General features: G+C 45.9%; 3 non-coding genes across 3 annotated transcripts; 2 read left to right on the forward strand and 1 right to left on the reverse strand.

The window, feature by feature from the left end:
- The first annotated feature begins 1883 nt into the window (after positions 1–1883).
- On the forward strand, positions 1884–1955 carry trnae-cuc (transfer RNA glutamic acid (anticodon CUC)). The gene has a single exon. It is a non-coding gene; the product is annotated as a tRNA-Glu (tRNA).
- Positions 1956–3531: 1576 nt separating this feature from the next.
- trnas-uga (transfer RNA serine (anticodon UGA)) lies at positions 3532–3613 on the reverse strand. Its single transcript has one exon. It is a non-coding gene; the product is annotated as a tRNA-Ser (tRNA).
- A 4140-nt stretch (positions 3614–7753) lies between these two features.
- trnav-cac (transfer RNA valine (anticodon CAC)) lies at positions 7754–7826 on the forward strand. Its single transcript has one exon. It is a non-coding gene; the product is annotated as a tRNA-Val (tRNA).
- Positions 7827–25686: the final 17860 nt, after the last annotated feature.

Raw genomic sequence — 25686 nt, forward strand, 5'->3', positions numbered from 1 at the left:
CAATCTTATTTGCATCTTTCCTGCAGGTAGTTGAGCTCAACAGCTCACAATATTCCAATTCGGGCCCCTTTAAAGCCGTAAACCGTAACAACGTAACATCCCAACTCCTGTACTCCATACTTTGGTCCGGGAAGGCCAATGTGCGAAAAGCTTTACCCTGTCTAACTGCGCCGCAACTTTCATTGAATTATGAACCTGCATTCCCAGATTCGTTTGTTCTATCGTACTCCTCAGTGCCCTATTTCTCATTGTGTCGGACGAGCCAGGGTCCAGGACTGTGTGTGTTAAGTCTGATCTGACAATTTTCAACCCGTTTTCCCAGCTGGTCCAGATCCCGCTTTATGCTCCGGTACTCTTCCCCCGCTGTCCTCCACAGCTGTAATGCTGTTATCATCGGCAAATTTGCTGATCCATTTAACGACATTATTATCCAGATAGGGATATGGATGACAAGGAACAAGGGGCACAGCAACGATCCCTGGGATACTCCACTCATTACAGGTCCTCAGTTAGAAAGACAATCATCCATCACCACATTCTGGCTTCCCCAACGTATCCATTGGCGAATCCAATTTACATCCTCATTGTGAAAGCCAAGCGACTGATCCTTCCCGAGCATCCTCCCACACGGAACCTTGCAAATTCCTTGCCGAAGTTCCTGTAGACGGCATCCACAGCTTTGCCTTCAACACCATTCCAGATTACTACCTGTAAAGTTCTGTGAGATTGGTTAGACATGATCTACTACGCACTGGTCCATATTGTCTATCGCTAATATTCCTGTTCCTGATCGGAGGCTGGTGAAAGAATTTCGATGGGGAGAGAGATCGGAGTCAGGTGTTTGGTGTCGGGAGAATGCAGGACGGGGATAGAATGGAGAGAGATGAAGTGACGGGTGATGCATTTTGTAGGGTCCAGTAAGAGCGGGATGTCTGCATTATTGATGAGGCTTTCGGAATGTTGAGATTTGTTTATAAATCCAAAGATTCACGATGGCACGCTGGGAAAGGGGTCGGTTCGGAAGACTTCAAGCCAGACTAAATCGGCGGGCGATGAAGCATCCCCTGCCCGGCATCTTCTTAGCCAAAGGCCAATTATTTGAAAACACGATACATTACGTCAGCGCAACAGTGCAGTTTCGGAGGGAAATGAGGGGCTGCTGTCCTCTCTGTTTCATGTAGTGTGGAACGGCTGTGTTGTTTCATGACTAACTCTTCATGCTGTCCGTACACTTCACATACCGCCAGAGCAGATGTTAAGCAAGCAAACCATGTACTGAGTGCCGCGACCAGCAAACAAGGAACTGCCTACCCTGAGGACTTTCAAATCATTGCGGGGTTTCTATCAGGCTTGTTTAAAGAAATCTAAGCTAATTTGTCACCAGCACATCATCCTCAGTACCAGGGGCTCCCGCACACTCGACCACGGTTAGAGCACGATCAAAAAGCCCAGCATTCCATCCCCAGACCATATTTCGTGCATTCTGAACGTCTGGGTTTCTTTCTCCTACCTCCATCCAGGAGGAGGGTAAGGAACAAGACACCAGATGTATCGGCAACAATGCCACGGGAATCGGAGGGCAGAGTACTAAATTGCTTCGAGGCGACAGGACAGAAACAAAAACGAACCAGGGCTCATAAGAGAATCTGAATGTTACCATCTTTATAAAGACACTGGAGAACGAGTGTTTCCCACTGATTCATTCAGAGTCCAGAGTGTTTCTTAAATTGAAGCATTGGGTGAGCACGCGGTCTGCAAAGTGCTGAGCAGTAGATTCGTGACAATATTTATCACATTTATTCATTATTATTCATCTTTAGGTTTTGTTTCATATTTTGCTGGTTTTGTAGTAGTCTACTGTTGTAGTCAGAACTTTACCAGCCTCCCTGGTGGTCTAGTGGTTAGGATTCGGCGCTCTCACCGCCGCGGCCCGGGTTCGATTCCCGGTCAGGGAATTAAGGTATTGCCTGTTTATTTTAAATTATTTTGTGTATTCATTGCTTCCACAAGAACCCGATTCCTGTCTATGCTTACCTGCATCCGCCTGATTCAGCACCATAAAACCACAAAATATACGAGCAGAACATGGCATTGAGAAAAATATCGCAGGTGCAGTCTCAATAAAGCTGGAAATAACTGTGCGAGGTCTTACAGACAATAACTTGCAATCGATACAATGTAGATTTGATCTTCTTCACTCCTCACTGCAACTCAATCCACTCAGAGACGCTGTCTCTCTGTAGAAGCGGGTGACCATACATTTCCCATATTGGACTCTGGTCCTACTCACTCAGTTTGCCGACATCACCTTGACTCATCTGCCCGGGGTCATCACTGCTCAAATCACAGTGAGTATTGTCAGGTCCAGTCGGGTTTATTGCCGTGTGCACAGGGACGGTGAGGAACAGGTACAATGAAACACTTGCAGCATCATTGCAGGCTCGAAAAGACAGACAGTACGCAACGCATATATTGTACAATTCTGCATCATGAACAAAAGATGGATATCAATCTTGTGCCAGTTTCAGACTTGGAAATGATTCCTCAGGCAAACTGATGTCATAGATTGCGAACTATTATATCCACGGGAGAGCATCCAGGCCCCAAAAAGGCTGTTTATTCCTTTTCTTTAAACAGACAGACAACAGAATGAAGGGAAGTGTCTAGTCCTTTTCAGCCAGCCTTGGCATTCAATAAGATCAGGCTGGCCCAGACTTTTTCCTCAATCCTCCCTCCCCCCATACAGCAGTTGCCGGTCAAAAGTCGGCCGGTCACCTCCACCAAATCTTCGACAGTCTCCCCAGGTGAGAGGAGATAAACTTCTGTCGCCGGCCTTTATTTCGACGCCCTGACAGCGCCCCCAGCTTCGATCAGAAGCCTATTGAAATTAATGTTATATAATGGGACATTGTACTGAGCTTTGCTCGGTATTGACGGGATTTTGTGGAGGCAGAAGCAGTCAGAGTCTGTGGGGAGGAACAACTCTTGGTGAAACCATTTCCGCATCTGGATAACACGTTGGATTGACATCTGCATACACGAATGGGAGCTAGGTAGGTTGCACGTCATTTGACGAGATTTGTTGATATCGGACAATTACGCCGCTCAGTGACAATCGGCGAGGGTGATTTTGACGGAAGGTCAGCGAACCGATTTGTCTATGGCAATAGGCGGGGTCGCTCGCTGGACAAAAGAGCAATGGGGACTCTGTACAATGAGGGATATGAAACCGGCGAAAGCTTTTCACGTTCAGAGACCGTGCTGACCACTTCAGTGAAAGAATGAAGTCCACCTCTTTACACTGACGCTGAAATATCCGTTCTCTGCATTTGATTCTTTTAGTTTTGCAAGTCGGTAAAGCTGCAAACTACAAAGCGTTTATGCTGCCCAGAGGGGAATGGTCAGAGTCGTAATAGAAATGAAATTTGCACAATGAGTGTAAAAATCAATAAATCTGACTGCTGGTACGTAGTCAGGGTGTTAAACTTTTATTGGCATTGAGGTTTTTATTCACTTGCGCTGATGTTTGAGCGCTGCAAACAGGATTCGAACCTGCGCGGCGAATCCCCTTTGGATTTCAAGTCCAACGCCTTAACCACTCGGCCATCGCAGCTCCATCAATGTTCATTGATGAACACTGTAGCACTACAACTGAAGTGATGGTTGTACTTGATTTATTTCCGGTAACGGAAAAGGTGATTCATCATTCTAATACAAATAGTATAATTCGACAGCTTTGGAATTTGTTTCAACACAGTTACGTCAGAACGTGAGTGTGGAAGGATCACACTGCTGTTAGCATCGTAAATGAAGCAGATTTCCATTGTTGGGGATAAAGGTCAGGATCAGAATCAGGTTTATAACGAAGGACATATGTCAACATTACATTGTTGTTATATATTCTACCCCTCCTGAACCGAATGTTAAAATTGCATTTGCCTTCCGTTACCTCTGACTAAGCCTGGAAGTAAACATTCAGGGAATATTGTACAAGTTCACTCTGCACCTCTGATTTCAGAAAACCTTCCCCGTTTAGAGAATTTTTTATCCTTTCTTCCAAGGTGCATCACCGTACCGCACGATGATTTATTTGACAAATCTCCGCCCTTTCTCCTCAACTGTCTTTGATCTTCAATGTGCTTCGAATCTTTTGAGTTATTTAACACATTGAAGTCAGGCTGCCTTTCTTTTATTCTCCTAACTTCCTTCTTTCAGAGTGGAGTGACAGTCATTATTTTCCAGTCATCAGGATCTATTCTCGAATATCAAGTCGTCACTTTTATTGTCATTTCGACCATAACTGCTGGTACAGTACATAGTAAAAATGAGACAACTTTTTCTGGACCATGGTGGTACATAGCACAGTACAAAAAACTAGAGTGAACGACATAAAAGGCAACACAGAATAGAACTACACGAGACTACAGACCTACCCAGGACTGCATGAAGTACACAAAACAGTACAGGCATTACAATAAATAATAAACAAGGCAGTAAGGTGTCAGTCCAGGCTCTGTGTATTGGGGACTCTGATAGCTTGGGGGGAAGAAACTGTTACATCGTCTGGTCGTGAGAGCCCGAATGCTCCGGTATCTTTTTCCCAGACGGCAGGAGGGAGAAAAGTTTGTAGGAGCGGTGCTTGTGGTCCTTCATAATGCTGTTTCCTTTGTGGATGCAGCGTGTAGTGTAAATGTCCGTAATGGCGGGAAGAGAGACCCCGATAATCTTCTCAGCTGACCTCACTATCCGCTGCAGGGTCTTGCGATCATGAATGGTGCAGGTTCCGAACCAGGCAGTGATGCAGCTGCTCAGGATGCTCTCAATACAACCCCTGTAGAATGCGATTAGATGCGGGTGTGGGAGATGGACTTTCCTCAGCCTTCGCAGAAAGTAGAGACGCTGCTGGGCTTTCTTTGCTATGGAGCTGTTGTGTATATATAATGATACGAGAAGGAGGGCCTACAGAATCTCGTCAGTTACCACTTCCAGAACCCTTGTGTGTAGTCCAACTGGTCCCGATGACATCTAACTTCAGTCCTTTCAGCTCCATAGGCACCTTCTACAGGTGATAACATCCACACTCACTGATGCCCTCTGACACATGTTTCTCGGTGCCATTATGCTGCTGTCTTCCACAGAGCAGCCTGGCGCAAAATATTCATTCAGTTTGTCCCTTTACTTTTTCCCCCATTACTGCTTCTTCGGCGTCATTTTCCAGCTTTCTGATACCCACTCTCGCATCCCTTTTATTCTTCATGGTGTTTTCCCTATTATTAGCCATTTAGGTTTTTCCTCTCATCAAATTTTATTTGCGTTCTTCTGTATTTTGAAAGCATCCCAAACCTCCGGCTTCCCACTAATGCTTGCTATATTATAAACCCACATTTTTGTCATATTCAGTCATTACTTTCCAGTAATAGCCAATGTTGCCTCATCCTCCCTATCGAATAATTATTCTTGTTTGTGATGCATCTATTCTGCGCATTTCCAATTGCCCCTAGAACACCAGCCCTGCTGGATCTGCCGTTAGCCCTGCTCGTTCCCCTTTCTAATCGACTTGACCAGCCCTAGACGGGAGGCGAAGCCTAGCGGGACGACCCCGACCATGGGAATGCACCCGGCGATGGCCTGTCCTTGCCGGTCTCCATCGGGACTCAGGTTCCCTAATGGGGTCACACATCCCGGTTCGCCTGTTACCCCGGGAGTGATCGGATCCTGGTAACGGACCTGGCGATCGCCTGTACGTGCCGGTCTCCGTCAGGTCTCAGGTTCTCCAAAGGGGGCACACATCCCGGTTCACCTGCCACCCCGGGAGTGATCGGACCCTGGTAACGGACCCGGCGATCGCCTGTCCTTGCCGGTCTCCGTCAGGCCTCAGGTTCTCCAATGGGGTCACACATCCCGGTTCACCTGCCACCCCGGGAGTGATCGGACCCTGGTAACGGACCCGGCGATCTCCTGTCCTTGCCGGTCTCCATCAGGTCTCAGGTTCTCCACTGGGGGCACACATCCCGGTTCACCTGCCACCCCGGGAGTGATCGGACCCTGGATCTCCTGAGGAAGCACTTTTGGTGGCCGTCCACGGAGTGGGCACCCGTTCCTATGTCTCGGCTTGTTCCGTCTGTGACCGAGGAAAGTACTCTCATCGACGACCTTCTTCTTCTTCGTCCTTTACCTGTTCCTGGTCGTCCCTGGTCACACATCGCCCTAGACCTCTTCACCGGTCGACCCCCCTCCCACGGAAACACAGCTGTCTTCATTGTGGTAGACCGATTCTCCAAGGCGGTGCGCTTTGTGGCCCTCCCTGAACTCCCTTCCTCTTAAGAAACCGTAGATCTTCTCGTCCGCCAAGTCTTTCGCCTCCACGAATCCCCGCGGACATCGTCTCCGATCGAGGTCCCCAGTTCATCTCGCAGCTATGGAAGGCCTTCTGTCAGGCCTTAGGTGCTTTGGCCAGCCTGTCATCCGGCTTCCACCCCCAGACGAACGCGCAGACGGAAAGGATCAACCAAGATCTGGAGCCATCACCTCCCGTGGGTTGAGTAAGCCCACAACTCTATGGTGAGCTCTGCCATTGGGAGGTTTCCGTTCCAGTGATCCTTTGGGTACCAACACCCGCTGTTCTCCGCGCAAGAAGAACAGATTGCGGTACCGTCGATTCGGGACCATATTGATCGGTGCCGTAAGATTAGGGAGAAAACACGCGCGGCCCTACTCAGATCAACAAATCAACATAAGAAAACAGCCAACCGACACCGGACTCCGGCACCGGAAGTACCAACCTGGGCAGAGGGTGTGGCTTTCCTGCAAGGGCATCCCGCTCAAAAGAGAACAGAGGAAATTCGCCCCCCGCTTCCTGGGACCATTCAAGGCTGAAAAGGTTATCAATCCCACAGCGGTCCGCCTGAAATTGCCAAGGTCCATGCGCATTCACCCAACTTTTCATGTGTCTCAGTGAAAACCAGTCTCCGTCAGCCACATGTGTCCCCCGGCTGAGACTCCCCCACCTGCCCGTCTCATCGACAACAATCCGGCATACACTGAACAACGACTACAGATGTGCGCCGTCGGGGCAGTTGTCTCCAATACCTGGTGGACTTGGAAAGGTACGGTCCTGTAGAGAGCTCCTGGTTCCCCCGCTCCTTTCCCCGAGACACTTCCCTCATCCAGGACTGTAATCGGAACCATCCAGACAGGCCTGGAGGATCGCCGGGAGGCTCCTGTTGGCGGGGGGTGGGGGGGTTCTGTCTAGATCTCTTCTGGCAATCGCCTACCTGGCTATGTTCCTCAGGAATTGTGGCTCACTCGTTTAGTTCCTAATCATTCCCAGTTTCCAATAACTACGAACACCTGCTTTCCATCAGCTAATGCAGTGTAAAAATCCTGTGACCACAACAAGGAGCTGCCAGATCAATGGTTGACTCGTGTTTGAGTAATCTCACCCCATGGTTCTTAGGACGATTAGTTCTAAGTCGAGCATCGTTTCTGAATTCTGTACTGAAACCAAGACCCCGGGTAAACACTGCCTTGTCACCCATTCCACGCCCGTGTTCAGCACTTGGGTTCGTCTTTGTAACACTCTACCTATACCCATATTCTAGGGAATAAAGTCCTAAACTATTTAATACGTGTTACTGAAAACGGAAAGTAACAGTGGGCAATGTTTTGTTCTTATTGCTGTACTTCAGAGCAGGGCGGGGAGGGGTGCCTCGGGTCATTGCTCAAGAGCGCAAAGCACTGAGCGCTTTGCACGGTTTCTGTGGTGTAGTGGTTATCACATTCGCTTCACACGCGAAAGGTCCCCAGTTCAATCCTGGGCAGAAACATTGTTTGGGTTTCATTGCTTCAAATGAACTTGAGATACAACTTTTCAGTTTGTGTTCAAGTTTACTATCATGGGCATCCAGGTGTAAATATAATGAACATTCGCTTTTCTTGCAGTAGCGCATTGTATTTCAAACCTGGCAAAGGTAACTTAAAGAAAGAAGAATTAGTAGAAATTATATATAATTTCCAGTCGAATATAAACGGATTTAAACCTAAGGAGGTTCGTGGATAACGTACACTGCGTAACAGGAGAATTAGCCTTCAAACCTATTGTCATGTATTGTCGCATGAGGATGCATTGTGGTTTCAACGGAGCTCACATCTCAAATGTTGTCATTGAGACTAACATCAGGAAGAATAACCGTGTGCTGCAAAATTTTAAACCTACTTTAACATGTTAAATTGCTTTCTTTTTCCAACCCCCTGTATTCCACCCCTTCCTAGTCCCACCATACAGACTCTCTGTTCAAATTCTCCGCCACGGTCTTCTAGGTTCCACCTTTTCCGTCTGCCTCTCCTCTCTCTCTATCTCTCACTCACCCCCCCCCCCCACACACACACACACACGCATTCAATCTCTCTGTTTTTCTTTGTTTTCTCTGTCGCGAGCAGCACCACAACCACCCCACGTCAGCCGCGCAAATACTTGTGCTTCTTACAGTTTAAGCCGCGGTGAAAACAGTTGGTAACATTAACACCCAAATTATTCAGGACTCGAATCTGCCAGCGCCCGGTATTTACGGCATTATATTAATCTTCGGTTACCTTCTCGCCTTTTTCAATACCGCAGAGATTTGGATTCTAATATAAACCGCGATCATTTTCCTGTTACCCCTCTAATTTTACCCCACTTTCTTGTGCCGATAACATCAGTCATGGAGAAGGAACAATGTAAAAACAAGGCCGTGCCGAAAGTATTCAGACTGCCTACTCTGATTAACATGCACCGGGAACATCTCTACAATCCATGTACCTATCCGAAATTTTCAAACGTTGAGATCGAGCACGTATACACCACTTGTGCCGACAGCTCATTCCACACCCTCGCGATCCTCTGAGTGAAGAACATCCCCCACTTCTTCCCACTTGAACTTCTTATCTTTCAAATTTACCCCATCACATCTGTTTGTAGTTCCCACGAACCACAGTGGAGAAAACTTTTTTTTGTATTTGCCGCATCTGTGCCCTCATGATTTTCAATACCTCTGCCAAATCTCCTCTCTATCTTCTACTTTGCAAAGAATGCAGTCCTAACCGATTGAAACTTTCCCTATAATCAATAAATCCATGCGAGTCAATATCTTTGTGAAATGTTGTTGTACTCATTGAACCTCGTGTATAACTTTCCTGTAGAAAAATAACCGAATCTGCGCACGATACTCAAATTAGGCCTCACCAAATCTTATATAACGTCACCCATGAGACCGTTTTGCCCAGCAACCAACCTATTAACCCTGGCCAACCTATTAACCCTGGCCTAACCACTGGGACATTTAGAATTATCAATGAACCTAATAAGAGGAAAGTCTTTTTATTGTGAGAGAAAATCAGAGACTCCCGAGGATCCCGTGCCGAATAGGAAGGAACATATAATCTTTCTCACGGAGGAAGCCGGAATTAAACTCCGACGTCCCGAATTTTACTATCGTTATGCGAAGCGAACTGCCTCTGTACCCTTGCCTCGATATATCATGAGTCCACGTCGCCCATCTCTAGTCACTAGTCATAAGATTGTCTCTCATTCGCCGGTTTGGTCTCTTTTTTCCTATCAGGACTGTGCCAGCACTGATGAATCACACTGTTCTCCAGCCTTGTTTTGCATTGGCTTCCCTTTTCCATTCCCTTCAGCATGTCTGGTGCGGTGTTTTGTATCAATAGTTTCATGCGCGCTGATCTCGGAATTGCGTCAAGGGAAACGAGAATCCCAGTCGGGAAAGTATAAATAAGTAAATGCAGAACATAATCCAGAATGTTTAACAAAATGCTTCAAGGGGTTCTGGTTAAATATCAGAGAATGTATACAGTATACAATCTGAAATTCTTACTGTTTGTAGACATCCACGAAAAACAGACGAGGGTACCGAGGATTGAGAGGCATAAATTATCTGTGAAATTTCCTCCTACAACCCTCAATGCATGCACACTGGTGATAGTCATTTCAAACCTGTCAGACTGATACTGACTTTCTGGTCTAACTATGAATCTGATAAATCAATAAATCCACTCGGTTATACAAAAAAATGAAACCTAATTTTGTCCAAAATCATCGAAAGCGCATGTTTTCTAATTCAGGCATCATCTGGGAAACATCACCTGCGCCGTTATCAGACTCTCCATATCCTGTCTGAAATACAGAGGCCAGACCTCAATGCAAAATTCCACATGCAGCCTAATGATAATTTTATAAAGAATCGTCAGAAATTTGTCGATTACCTCATAGTCAATTCATCGACTGATAAATGCAATCATCCCACAGCGCCTTCTCTACCACCCTACCAACATGTGTAGTCGTTTTCAGTGCAGTGTGAACCTGGATCCCGAGAACCGTCTCCTCATGAATATTGCTGTGAATCTCAACATTACGAACATACTGTTTCTTTACATGTAATGGCCTAAGGTACGAAAAAGCGCAAAAGGACGCCCGATCATTAGCAGGAAGTAGAGATAGATGTATATAGGGAGGTAAGGGGAGGATACATTAAAAATAATAGGGTGTAATACTTCATGAATTTGTCCTCCGAAATACTGCGAGGGACTGCCCAAGCGTCAACAACTTCGATTCGCTGAAGTGCGTTAATTGTTCCCAGGAATGCTTTGAGAGGTTAAATAAAAAATGATACTAAAAGTCAAATGGTTGAATTCGATCACCGTTGAAGGAATGAGTTTGTTCGATTGGCTGATGTGTTAGCGTGGAGGTTGCTTGGGACCGATGGCCATCACTCTGCTGGTTTACAGTTGTTTAGACAGAACAGATAGAACTGACTGAAGACATTGAAGTCCGAGACCTTAAATACGCGGACCGTAGTTTAGGTGGCATGGGGAAGGAAATCGGAAATGACGCCGGGAAAGTGTGCAGCCTTTAGGAAAACAGTGGAAGAATGTTCGTGTTCGAATCAGGGGCAGTGATGACAAAATTAGGGCAGTTCATTTGGCAATGGTCATGGAGGAAATAAACAGATATGTCCAGATACAGGCAGCTTGGATCAAAACAGGTGCTTGTGACGTCAAAGGGTCATGGCAGCACTTTAGTAGATCCATGAATATTCTTTTTTTTTAAATTATAGAAGAGAAACGTGAAATACTGCCTTTAAAATACTGTACAAAATTCTTGAGCATATGTACATAGGGTGCCACCGACTTTTGCACCGTACTGTAGTAATTTTATATTCGCACTGTACTGCTGCCGAAAATAAATCATGGCATATGTGTGTGATGATAAACCTGTTTCATACGTTGATTTCAATTGTAGTCTGAGAGTGGAGAGGGGGGCAGGGTGAGAGGGGATTCCAGGGAAAAGCGGATGGGCGTGGGGAAGGAGCGGAAGCACCGGACTGATATTCTGTAATAGACAATAAAGAAATTGTTTGGAATCAATTCTCCTTGCCGGGTATTTCAGGGATTTGTGTGCCCTGGTATAACATTCCTGCCATCTACCCCACAATCCACCCGTGGAGGTCCATCCTTGTCCAATCCTTATCAGAACCTAATGTATTGAAAGTGCGGGAGACAGCTAATGTTGTGTCCTCATATAAGGGAAGCAAGATACAAGCCAGGGAACTACTGGTTGGACAGCTTTACAGCAGTAGAGAGTCGGCTAATGGATGGGATTCGGATGGGCAGGATTTACCTGCAGAGAGAAGTAGTATCGCTGACATGCAGTGAGCTTGACACAGTGAGCAAAGTGCAGGTGGAATTCAGTGTATGGAGGTGTGAGGGATACACTTCGGAACGAAAGGTTAATGTGTCAAAACGTTTCTAACTGAAGAAAATTCAGAAGTGATAAATACATAAGGAATTTTGGATCTTTGTTCTAGATTCCCTGAAGGCTAATTTACAGGTTATTTCGGAGTTATAAAGGCAAATGCAATGCGGGCACTCACTTCAAGGGGACTCGAATTTGCTGCCTCGGAAGGTGTGGAGACCAACTCACTGGGTCTAGTGAAGAAAAGGGTTTAAATATTTTGATTGGAGAGGTTGCTAACGGCTTATTGGAGGAAGGAGATTGAGGTTGAGGAACAGATCACCCACTAAAGGATAGGTGAAATAATTCGATGGAACGAATGGCCTACTTCTATTCCGATATCCTGTGGTTTAATTGTTTTATCCCATGTCAATAGATTGTCTGAATCAACCATCGGGCCTTCACACACAGCCTTACTAAATTGCCTATCGGTGGCTTCTGCTACATTGCGGTCATTACACCTCTTTGTTATTGATTAAAGTACACCCAGGGAAACAAAGAAGGAAGGCTCCTTCCTCATAAATTCAGGCAATAACCTTTAGAAAATGATTCGCTTCAGATGATAATTCGACTTTGAGCAGAATATTGTGAGTAGAACACATCTAAAATTTCATACCATCGCACTGAACACAGGTAAACTCGACAGTTGAAGTTAGGATATCGGTAGACGTGGATATTGCCAGCTGACTGAGAACTGAGAGACGTGCTGATGTTGGATACCATCAGCTAACTCTCTCTGCGGTGCTGCCTGCTCAGTCTGTGCAATCCGAGCCGGTCCCGATCTGATCTCCGGTCGCTCAGTGAATCCCGCGCCTTCTCCGGATGTCGGCCGTATTTCCGCTCGGAGACTCGTTTACTTTCCGTCGCCGAGATGCAACGGCTTTGTACGTCAGTTGAGCGTTGCGTATTTACGTTGTGATGAGGGATACATTATTAAAAGAAGGATGGCGGTAAGGAGAGCGGGAACATGGAGAAAAATAAAGGTAAGAAATTTAATGAGATTAATAACTGGTAGGGGGTCGGCGTCGCCGGCTGCGGGTCTTTTCCCGTGCTGTGTCTCTCGGGCACGAAACCAGTTTTATGCTCCCTGCAACCCCACTCTCCTGTGACAGCCCGTTCTACAGTGTGCAGATGGACAGCACTGCGATTGCCTCTGAGAAGAACTTAAATAGCTTGTTTATTAATTAGTTGAATAATTGACATGAGCGGATGCTTCGCAGCGCTGATAAACTGCTCTCTAAACTTGTTCTGAGTTATTCCATAAATAAAAGTGTTTGTGCAGCAACTGAACACCAGCAGTATGTGTCCAGAGTGTTCAAATATGTATTCCGAATCGTTGTAATTATTCTGATCCAATCCGGCGATGGTGTAATAAAGGAATTCGGCAACATTCACCGACCACAGGATGATGAAGCTTCCGGAGATGGTGAGAAGTAAGATCACAGACCTCCTCCTGCTCTCCATCTCCGGGTCACTGCGTTTCTCCGTCTTGCTCTGACCCCTCAGCCCCTTACGGACGCGACTCATCACTAAAATGTGTCTGACTGTCAGAGCGTTGAACAGTAGTATTAAAAGGAACGGGAGTAATGGCGTCAGAACTGTGGTAAACCAGTCATATCCCACCCACCCGGGATCCGTATAGTAGCCCGGCTTTGTAATACAGTCCCAGGGTATATTGTCGATCACGTTCAAAGGACGATATCGAAAGAAGTAGGGGACATCCTTAAAAAAGAGCAGGACGCCGGTTGTTGTCAGAACCACAGCCGCAGTTTTCCCAGTGCAATATTTTGCTTTCTGATTCTGACAACAGATGGCGACAAACCGATCAAACGTAAAGCTGACGGTGAACCAGACAGAACAGTCGGTGGCTGCCTCTCCCAAGGCGGAGATCACACTGCACACGGGAGTGATGTCCAGTAAAGTCCCGGGGAAGTAATAATAACTGACTCGCCAAAATATGACCTCAAAGATTATGGTTAGTAGATCCGCCGTCGCCATGGCTACCAGGTAGCGAGTGGTGCAGGTAGAGATGCCGCACTTTCCCCGGGACAGGATCGCAATCGCCACTAAATTCACTGAGGGAACAGCAAAAAGAAAGAGTGAATTACTGTCTCTTCCTTCCGTGGGTCTCAGGGCAGAGACAAGCTGGAACATTGGACTCTTTTCATTTCTGGAGGTTTAAAGGTTGCAAAGCGGGAGACGCAGATGCCACACACGCGTGCCTGCTGGGTGAAAGGTAATAGTTTTCTGTACTGGATAAAGAGCTGCGTTTGGGAAGGATGCATTGTCAACTGATCGCTGAGTGTGCGTTGAAGAAATAAATATAAATCTCCTGCCATCAGTTTTTCGACTGATGTGTAAAGGCTGGATACCTCGGCAACTTTCTCAGGGGTTGTGTTCAGATCCCCCTTTCCTGACACATTCTCCATACGGCGGAGTCCCTCTCCCTCCGCCTCGGAAGATTTACAAAATTCAAAGCGTTGATTTCACCTGTTCGCATGTCTTCGTCTCCTCCTCGACTCTCCTTTCTCCCCCACCCACAGGCTCGCTTCTTTTAAATTCTACAACTGCTCTTATCCGCGGTTCCTTCTCATTGTATCAGAAAATTCCCAGTTTCGTTTTTTAAATATTCTGGACTTTTTAGACATCTTTCATTTGGTGGTTAAAGCATCTAATTTCTGAAGCAACGCCAATGTAGATGCTTCGCAGCAGTTTCTCCTTTGGAGTTTGCTTCAAAACACTGCAGATTATTCTAAATTATTTTCGTTTTTGAGCCGAGTATCACATGTAACACAGGCCGTCTGACCTTTAACAAACACCGCTGGTTTGGCTCTTAACTCCCACCCCACTACACGAAAAATAGAATATGCAAACTAACCGTGTTACAGTAAAACACCCACAGACCCTGATTTGAATTTTCTATGCTCCCGATGTTTCGGAGTTTGAATCACAAACGATGTTTACCGGTCTCCCCTGAATCCCGCCGGTGATTTGCTTTATCCGTTCCATTCAAACTTGCAGCAATTCCTTAAAAACAGCGCAATACATTTAAAATTCAATTTGAAGCACATTGCTTGATCAATACGAAATAACACCAACGAGGCCGTAAAGGTACCGGTCACGATGGACTATTGGAGTTTACTTTGCCAGCGAATTTCCATTGATAACTCAAAACTGTCATGCATGAATCCACTTCCCAAATCTTCCGCTCTACATCTCTTTAAGCTACCGGTTTATTTTCAGCCGAGAGCACTGCAAGGGGACTGCTGAACGAACATGCAGTTTGGCCGCAGTGTCTGCACCGCACTCACTGATACACCGGCATCACAACGCTGTCGGTAATTGACCGAGTCCAAGTACTGTGCCCACAAATCTGCAAATGTTAGTTCGCCTCTGTCCTTACCAGGAACACCGATAACGGAAACGATCAAGTAAAATATCTTTCTCACACGGTAAAATGTTTCAATCATGCCGTGTGAGATTCAGCCTGTCTTCCAGCCGCCCGCGATCTCGCTGAAGAAACTCTGAGCTGATGAATCTCCACGGTCATTCATTTATACTCGATCCAGCACACTGAATATTCAATACTGCACAAGGCTGACGTTTTATTGCCCAACAGATAGGGTAAAAATAAACATGATGTCATTCAAGTGAAATCCCAATTGTGATGAGTTGTGGATAGCTTGACACAAAATTGCAAAATCTCAAAGACGATTCGAGAAGTCAGTGAACGTTGTTGGGAAACGCTCTCCGGCTCTTCTCTCGGTTTCATTATTGTTGCTCATCTGGTCCCTTCCAAGGCTTTGCTGTCCATCGATTTCGTCATCAAAGGTGTAACATCATGGTTTGCTCTGTTTCACTCCAGAAATTGCTTCGGTTACAGGCGACAACAATAGAAATATGGCGTTTGTATGTTTCTGTTAATGCAATAACCAACATAAACTCTCGTTCCTCTGAATGAGGAAACTAAGAAATAGCGGACGAATTCAATAACTCCTGTCTTTTCCCACCGTGAGAGACGCCAGCAGTATGCCAGTCGAACGAGACTATCAAGCCATAGAAGTTGCTATTACTGAGGAGAAGGAGCCTGGGAGGCTGACAGATGTGGAATTAAATTTGTCATCTGAACCAGACGGAACAGACTTTAGTATTCTGAAACAGGGATCTGCCAGACTGTGGATGCATTAGCGGCGAACTTTCAATACCAATTGGAATTTGGAATAGTCCACATCACTAGAATATCGGAAATGTCAATCCACATAACTTGTTACGAAGAGAGATAGTCAATAGACAGAACATTATACGGCAGGTAACCTGACCTCAGAAGTTGAAAAGACGAACCTTTATGAAGGATGAGGTCTCGGTGACATGGAGACACATAATAAAATCGGCCGAATTACGGAAAGTCCGGCCTGAAAGCTGTTGGAATTCTTTGTCAACAAGAAAAGGCAGATGAGATAAACGGAGATCAATGGATGTTGTTTCATTGGATTTTCAGAAAGCCTTTTACAAGGTGCCACACACGAGAGTGCTAAAGAAGGTAGAACGCCATAGGTATTACTGAAAGATGCTATGGTGCATAGAAGATTGGCTGAATAGCAGGAAGCAAGGAGAAGAAATAAACAGGACTAATTCCTGTCGGCGTCGTTTGAGAAACGGTCAGCCCTGAAACCCCGAGAACGGGTCCCATTCCTCGAAGAACCGAAGTCAGCGTGTAACTCCAGGACAGGGTCTTCAAAATATTCTGAAAGGAAAAGAATAAAGACATTAAAGATGGAAATAAAACTGTTTCCGAAGATGCAAGCAAATGATTCGCCGTTTAGAGCCTCCTTAACTTCGCCACGTATTCTCGATTTACTCTGGAGCATGCGTCGCCGGCTCTCGTAACCTTCCATCATCGCAGATGTACGTCAGTTCATCGATCTCTGCCTTCAATGTGTCCAACCAGCGGCTCTGTTACCTCCTGCGGTGCCCAGCAGTACCTCGACGCTCAAACTCACTCATCGCCATGGATTTCATAATGGGATTAGCACCTTCTGATGGGGCCACGTGGTCATGAGAGTGGTAGATCAGTCGTTCAAACCGGCCATTTAATTGTCCTACCCAGGCTTCCGTCAGCCGATGAGACGGTGATCTTAGCTCTACATTTAGCACACCCCCATTGCTTCCGTCAGGACAGTATGCAGTGCCGACGATCCGAATTCGGCTCCGATCTAGAGAACCTTTTATTTCCTCCTCCGACATCAGTGGAGTTCTCCTCTGGTGATTATCCGCAGACCAACGGTCAGTCAGAATGAACAAATCAGCAATTGCATGCGTTTTTCAATGATATACCGTCTCTGACCTTTCACATGGAAGAAGTATGTTCCCTTCACCGAGCAGTCCCACAGGCTATACGCCTACTCTGAAACTTGTATATCACCCTTTGATGTCTTCCTGGCTACCAGCCTCCGCTGTTCAGTGCGGAGGAGCCCGCGTTGGAGGTTCCGTTAGCCAGAGTCCTGGTACGCTGCTGCTCAGTACTTCGATGAGGACATGGAGGGCCATTCCAGTCGCCATCTATGCCTACTGCCGCCATGACAATTGCTCTGCCGCCCATCTAGACCTAACAGGCTTGGGGAATTGTCTGGCTGTCCACTTGATATCCGCCCCTGCACAACTACTTTCTCTCTCCGGTTTGAAGATAATCCAACGCATCATCCCAGTCACTTACCGTCTCCAGCCGGCACCGTCCCTCAAGATCACACCTAACAACCTCAAGGTCTACCCCAAGCTAGCTGTCTACCCCAAGACGGCCCAACCTACCCGATTCTGCACCTCCGGAACCTCGGACGGTTAAATGCGCTCCAGTGTACACGACTCACAGGTTGTTGGATGATCAAATACAAGGGATGGTGTTTATTGGGTGCCGTTGTTGCATCTTGGATCCTTCGCTCAACGATGATTTCCATCGAATGGATCCGGTATATCCTGGAACGTTAAGGATCGGACGTCGTTCGTTGCGGGGATCCTACCAATTCTGCTCCCGATGACATCTCCAAGCCTAACTCTTACTTGAGCTGTTATTTGCGCTATCGCTTGCGGCAGTAATGCCAATGCGAATGCCGAGAAGTAAAGCCATCGAAGACAATAACGAGAAACAGAAATGCCTAAAATACAGGTATGAACTTAGTTGATCTCTTTGATCTAGCTCATGGACGATCAGCTGACTGCAACAATCGTTCACGGATTTGTATAAATCACTAGCTGAATATTCTACAAAGAGGATAAATTTAAAATATGGATTCTTAGGACTGCGTTTCGGTGAATGACCAGCGTACGCTGTGACATCATCACTTTGGTCAGCGACTGTGCAGGAGAAAACATTATCATAATGGTCAACAATGGACGTGGATTAGTAATGACGCCGTCATCTTTGCCAGAAAAGATATCATCATCTCAGCTCATCATCATCATCATCTTCAGCAGCAGCAGCAGCAGTGATAACATCAGAGTGGCAAGTGACGTGTTAATCAAAGCGCGGTGCAGACCATTCAACTTATATAACGGAAGAATCTATATGAGCAATAAACCAGACACGTAATCATTCAAACAGTTCAATAGTACAGTCAGGGCGTCGGCTTTATGTCAGCTGTCGTGCTATCCCTGTCCAGGTAGTGATACTCCAGAGAATCAGACAGATGTGGGTGAGTGCGCTTGCTGGACAGTTTAAGCACCTTCATCAAATTGTGTTTCACTTCAATCCCCATCTGCAGAGACCACTTTATTCTTTTCATTTTCTCTAATTACAGCAATATTTACAAATTATTTCAAGATCTTTCACAAAATGCATGGAGGTCGGTGATCAGTGAGGTGCCTCAGGGATCTGTTCTGGGACTCTTACTCTTTGTGATTTTTATAAATGACCTGGATGATGAAGTGGAGGGATAGGTTAGTAAATTTGCTTATGACGCATAGGTTGGGGGTGTTGTGGATACTGTGGAGGCCTGTCAGAGGTTACAGCAGGACGTTGATCGGATGGAAAACTGGGCTGAGAAGTGGCAGATGGAGTCCAACCCAGATAAGTGTGAAGTGGTTCATTTTGGTAGGTCAAATATGTTGACAGAATATAGTATTAATAGTAAGACTCTTTGTAGTGTGAAGGATCAGAGGGATCTTGGGGTCCGAGTCCAGCCGTGCAGGTAGACTCTGTGGCTAAGTATGCATACGGTGTATTGACCTTCATCAACCGTCCAACTGAATTTAGAACCCGAGAGGTAATGTTGAAGCTCAATTGGACACCGGTAAAAACCCACTTTGAGTTTTGTGCTCAGTTCTGGTCGCCTCACTACAGGAAAAATGTGGAAAGGCTGAAGAGGAAATTTGCAAGGATGTTGCCTGGATCGTGAGCATCCCTTATGAGAATAGGTTGAGTGAACTCAGCCTGTTTACCTTGAAACGACGGAGGATGAGAGGTGACCTGATAGAGGTGTGAACGATGATGAAATGCATTGATCGTGTAGATAGTCAGAGGCCTTTTCCCGGGGCCGAAATGGCTGCACAAGAGGGCACAGTTTTAAGGTGCTGGGCTGTAGGTACAGAGGAGATGTCAGGGATAAAATCTATTTCGCAGAGAGTGGTGAGTGCGTGGAATAGGCTGCCGGCAACGGTGGTGGAGATAGGGTCTTTGAAGAGACATTATTTGTTTGTAATATACATAAATGATCTGGATGATGGGGTGGTAAATTGGATTAGTAAGTATGCCGATGATACTAAGGTAGGAGGTGTTGTGGTTAATGAGGTGGGTTTTCAAAGCTTGCAGGGAGATTTATGCCGGTTAGAGGAATGGGCTGAACGTTGGCAGATTGAGTTTAATGCTGAGAAGTGTGAGGTTCTACATTTTGGCAGGAATAATCCAAATAGAACATACAGGGTAAATGGTAGGGCATTGAGGAATGCAGAGGAACAGAGAGATCTAGGAATAACAGTGCATAGTTCCCTGAAAGTGGAGTCTCATGTAGATAGGGTGGTGAAGAAGACTTTTGGAACGCTGGCCTTTATAAATCAGAGCACTGAGTACAGAAGTTGGGATGTAATGTTAAAATTGTACAAGGCATTGGTAAGGCCCAATTTAGAATATTGTGTGCAGTTCTGGTCACCGAATTATAGGAAAGATATCAATAAATTAGAGAGAGTGCAGAGACGATTTATTAGGATATTACCTGGGTTTCGGCACTTAAGTTACAGAGAAAGGTTGAACAAGTTAGGTCTCTATTCATTGGAGGGTAGAAGGTTGAGGGGGGATTTGATCGAGGTATTTAAAATTTTGAGAGGGATAGATAGAGTTGACGTGAATAGGCTGTTTCCATTGAGAGTAGGGGAGATTCAAACGAGAGGACATGATTTGAGAGATAGTGGGCAGAAGTTTAAGGGAAACACGAGGGGCTATTTCTTTACTCAGAGAGTAATAGCTGTGTGGAATGAGCTTCCTGTAGAAGTAGTAGAGGCCAGATCAGTTGTGTCATTTAAGGTAAAATTGGATAGGTCTATGGACAGGAAAGGAGTGGAGGGTTATGGGCTGAGTGCGGGTAGGTGGGACTAGGTGAGATTAGGAGTTCGGCACGGACTAGGAGGGCCGAGATGGCCTGTTTCCGTGCTGTGATTGTTATATGGTTATATGGTTATTTAGATAGGTACGTGGAACTTAGAGAAACGGAGGGCTATGGGTAAGACTAGTAATTTCTAACGGGATATGTTCGGCACAACTTTGTGATGCTGTAGTTTTTTCGTTTCTATGTTCCTAAAATAAATCTGTTCGCTTGTTCTACGTATCCATACTATAAGGAATTACCTACGTCGCTTCTTGACTGTAATTAATCTGATTAGGATTGTGCAACAATTCTCCCTTGATGTTGTTGCTACACATCCTGTTTGGAATCACAAAAACTTGTATATTTATTCGCAGCATACAATATACATTTGTTCAAATGTTAACTGTATTAATCGTCTAGTAAACATGGGTGAAAGTTGTAAAAGATGTCGTCTCGATATTCTAATGTTCTCCGATGGTTCCATTATCAGCAACAAGGCGCACCTATTTTCTTAAATTATGTTCTTTATCCACTGAATAATGCCGGGGTTTGCATTGAGCCCGGAGCCCGCAAATATATGAGCGTAAGACGTCTTGAAAATAAATGAATAACACCGAATTTCATTTAGATATACAAAAATAAAAATATGCCGGAAAATCACTCTCTTTCTCTGGTGGCCTCGAAATGTAAGCACGGCCCAAAATGATGACACAAAGAAAAAGAGTATTTTCGCTAACCACCTGGTCATTCTTTAAAATAGTAACAAATTGCAAGTTCAATGTCTTTATTTTCTGCTGTCATTTTGGTCGATCGTTGGTACATTGTCCTCACACCTCTGCCTCTAAACTGTATTACCGGTAAACTCCAATCGAAATCGACACGTTCCACGGGATGGAAATTCTGCCTGTCATCTCCTTCTTTGCAGCCGATCACGAGTTCCATGTATGGCTGTAGTTTTGAAGTATTGATTCTGCAGTTTGTGAGTTTTGGCATTGCCAGTATTTTTATTCGCTGTCAACGGAGCGGGAATGACCAATAAATTCATGACCAATGTGTGCCAATATCGAGTGTCAGTGTGATCAGATGATTGGGCATCATCGCTGACAGTGTGATTGCGTTGAGGAACATGTTTATAAAGAGGGATATTTTCGCTATGTCCATCAACAGACTGGACGAGCTACGAAAGTACAAATTTTGCCAGAGGGGATACTGAATATGCAGTGACATTCTCTCTGTGTCCAGCAGTGAGACCCAATAACATTGCTTTACTGAGGGAACCGGACAAGCAGGGACATTATCTGTGTGGTTGCTGACAGGTCCGAGTAAGCAGTGATGATACCAGTGTGGCCAGTGATGTACCACTGGAGCGGCAACAGTTCTGTTCATTCCCGTAATGGAGACACCTGAAGGAGGGAAATAACCAATCTGTTATCCTTTGCAATCGATGGTGAAATGCCATGATTTTTTTGGGGGAAAAAAATTCTCATTTGAGCGGACTATCCATAAGTATTATTGTCATGTTAAACGAAGACTGGTGAATGACACCTGTTCGGTTTTAATTTGCAGACCCACAAGCCTCTGTAGCAGGTCAGGAACAATCACACTATTGGAAGTATTCCATGGATACCACACTCCTTCCCCGCTCTCCCACCCCGGAGTGACCATGTGGGGTTTGGTATCACACAATGAACCGGATCAGGTGACAAGTCTCTCCGTTGCTGAGCATATCGGACACAGGAACCACAACTCCCTAACATTTCCCGTTTGGGGACACACTTTGGGGGTGATGAATAAAGCTCCACACTGTATCTGACCAGTGTCCCAGGGGTAGTCGCCCTCAACACCTTACAACATTCGGCGCAGGGGATTTCACCGTTTAGTTGCTAATTTGTTTACCGACTGCCACTCCTTTTGTAATAAGAATCCCAGGTTAGGTTCCCTGCGGCCGAAGATCTCCTCCAACGCTGCAAGCACAAGATGATTCGGGGAAGAGCGATTTTGCTGTCTGCCCGTGGAACGGAGACTAATGAAAACCGATTGAGAAGTCGGGGACTGATTTATAAGTCTGTGACTAGTAGCGGGCAGTAGGGATAGTTGTTGGGTCCTGAGGTTTGAGCGGTACAAATTGCTGATGAACCTGAGTATCATATACACTCCACCGCGTATCAAACATAATTTTGTTAGATGACATGCCGAATCTTTGCAAACGTCTAATAAAACAGAAAGGCTGCACTGGCTTCTTTATAACTGACCAATAAGACCATAAGATGACGATGGCATTCGTCTGTATCGAAGGACAATTGCTATTTGTGCTGAACAAACCAAATGGAAATGTGGTCCAGAGCTGACCCCCCCGCCCCCCCCCCCCCCGGGAACTATGCTGCTAATGAGAGACAGAGAGATGAAGAACAGGGGTAGAGGCAACTGCTACAGATAAGAGAGAGACGAATGATTTAAGTATTATGGCTTCTTCACTGATGGAAAGGTAAACAATCATTTGCTACAAGGACACTTCTTTGCTCGTTAACATTCTTGCTGAGACAGCAGGGAGTGGCCGAGTTTGCTGGACATGGTCATTTGAGTTGATGGACGGCTGATACACCATCAAGGGGAGTTAAACGACAGGTCTGCGGAGACACAGATAGACAGACCAGTGGGCACTGAAAGAGTGTTGGGCACCCACAGGAAGGTGGGGGACTGAAGGATCGGTTCAGGAGAATCGGTCCAGAACACGGTGGATGAAGGCAGACCGGTGGGGACTTGTGTGCGTCCGCCCTTGCCTGGGTGACGAGTTCGTCACTGAAAAACGGTCTAGCCTGGAACGGAAGGGTCATAACCGATGACCCCCAACCGTACAACGGAACAAGAAGACTACGGAAGGTTTGCCTGCTGCAGCTGCTCAACTCTCTCTCTCTCTCTCTCTCTCTCTCTCTCTCTCTCTCTCTCTCTCTCTCTCTCTCTCTCTCTCTCTCTCTCTCTCTCCAACATTGCAACACAACAACTACCTCAGCACGAACTGAACTGAACTGAACTTTATATTCTTCTATGACAATTCATTTACCCCGAGACATTGATAGAGCTTGTTTCTTATTATTGATTATTATTCCTGCACTTCTATGTTTATTATTGCCAACCTGTTTTATAAGTATATTTGCATTATTGACACTGTTTTGCTTATTTTACTAACAAACAGCTCTAGTGACGGTACCACCAGACTCCAACGTGTCATTCCTTTCCTGCTGGTCTGTTAACCCAGTCACGGGGTACGTAACAAATTGGTGCATCGTCTCGGGATTTGAATTCGCAAATTGAGGTGAATCTGGATAGATTTCCCTTATCTGATCTGGTTGTGTGAAAAACCAGAAAGGCAGGCAACAGAAATGGATGTTGACGAGTGTCTGTCAAGTCCGAACCCTGTGGGTTTAAAGACGGCTAAAAAGTCTGAGTTGTGGGAAATACTGGAGTCCTTGGAACTCACGGAGGTGAAGAAAGGGATGACGAAGGCTGAGATACAACGTAAGATAGCTGAACATTATGTCACGATGCAGATATTCAAGGCGGAGGTGTTAGAACACTTTCCTGCAGGGAAAGGGGAGGTCCAGTTACGTCTAGAATAGATGCGACTGGAGAGAATTAAGTTGGAGGGGGACGAAGCAGAGAAACAGCGACAGTTCGAGAGGGAGAAATGGAAACGTGTGGATGGCGGGGCAGACCGTGGGGAAAGTTTAATGTTAGTCAGGAGATTAGGTTGGTACCTCCGTTCGAGGAAACGGACATTGATCGGTACTTCCTGCATATTTAAAAAGTGGCCGCCAACCAGAATTGGCCTAGAGATAAGTGGGTGGTGTTGTTACAAAGTGTAATTAAGGAGAAGGCTCAAGGAACATGTGCGGCGTTGTCTAAGGAGGTTGCAGAGGATTATGAGGAAGCAAAACAGGCTATCCTTTGGGCCTATGAGCTGGCACCCGAAGCGTATAGATAAAAGTTCAGGGACTTAAGGAAGCAGTGGAATCAGACGTTCACAGAGTTTACCCTCGAGAAGTGTGTCTACTTCGACCCTTGGTGCGCTGCAGAAGGGGTGGAGGAGGACTTTTATAGCTTAAGAGATTTGATCCTGATCGAAGAATTTAAAGATTGTGTTCCAGATAATGTCCGGACATAGCTGAACGAGAAGAACAATAAGCCCATATCAGAATCTGCCAAGCTAGCAGGTGAATACGCCTTAACCCACAAGATAAATTTTTCCCCAAATAAGAGCTACCAGAGGGGTGGTAGGGACGGTAGGGAAAGCCCACCGGCTAAGTCAGAGAATAAGCAGGGAACTGCTGGAAAGGGTAAGGAGGAGGAAAAGCAGGCTGGAAGGAAGTTTGCCAGCTTTACGTGTTATAATTGTGGGAAAGCTGGTCACATCGCATCTAAATACCTTGCTCCGAAGAGAGAGACAGGAAACGGAAAGACGACAACCCCGACTGGTTGCATTGAGCCGGTCAACAGCCCGATGAAGAAGGCGAGGTTAGATAGAGCCCAAGAGGGGCGTGAGAGGTTTATTTCGGAAGTGTTGGTATCTGTGAAGGAGGGAGAAACTCCAGTTTCAGTGCTGATCTGGAGAGATACTGGGGCTGGTCAGTCATCGATCCTAAGGAAGATGTTTGAATTCGGTGCTGAGACCGAGACCGGGGAGGTAAATGTGATAAAAGGTATCGGAAAGGGGACTGAGTCCGTACCTTTGCACAAGATATATCTGAAATGTGACCTGGTATCTGGACCAGTCGAAACCAGGGTGCCATTAGATGAGGACTGGGCGGTGGTACACTAACTAGGTGGTGGTTCCGAAGGTTTATCGGGACGAAATTTTGAACCTGGCTCATAAGATAACCCTAGGTGGACACTTGGGAGTGAGGAAGACAGTAGATAGAGTTATGAAAGATTTTTACTAGCCGAATGTGAGGAAGGATATTATCGACTATTGTAGAAGGTGTCACACCTGTCAGGTGGCAGGAAAGCCAAATCATGTTATCCCTAAGGCACCTCTTAGACCGATACCCGCCTTTGAGGAATCTTTTTCCCGAGTCATGGTGGATTTTGTGGGTCCCCTGCCTAGAACTGCGAGTGGGGGGTCAGTACGTGATGTCACTAGATGCCCTGAGGCTGTGCCCCTGGGGAACTTTAAAACTCCCTCGGTGATAAAGGCACTCATTAAATTCTTCACCACGGTAGGATTGCCTACGGAGATACAGTCAGATCAGGGCAGTACCTTCACGTCCCTGACTTTTCAGCAGATGTAGACTCAAATTGGAGTTAAACAAATTCTGGCCTCTGCATACCACG

Source organism: Hypanus sabinus, unplaced genomic scaffold, assembly GCF_030144855.1.
Source record: "Hypanus sabinus isolate sHypSab1 unplaced genomic scaffold, sHypSab1.hap1 scaffold_370, whole genome shotgun sequence".
NCBI classification, from domain to species: domain Eukaryota; kingdom Metazoa; phylum Chordata; class Chondrichthyes; order Myliobatiformes; family Dasyatidae; genus Hypanus; species Hypanus sabinus.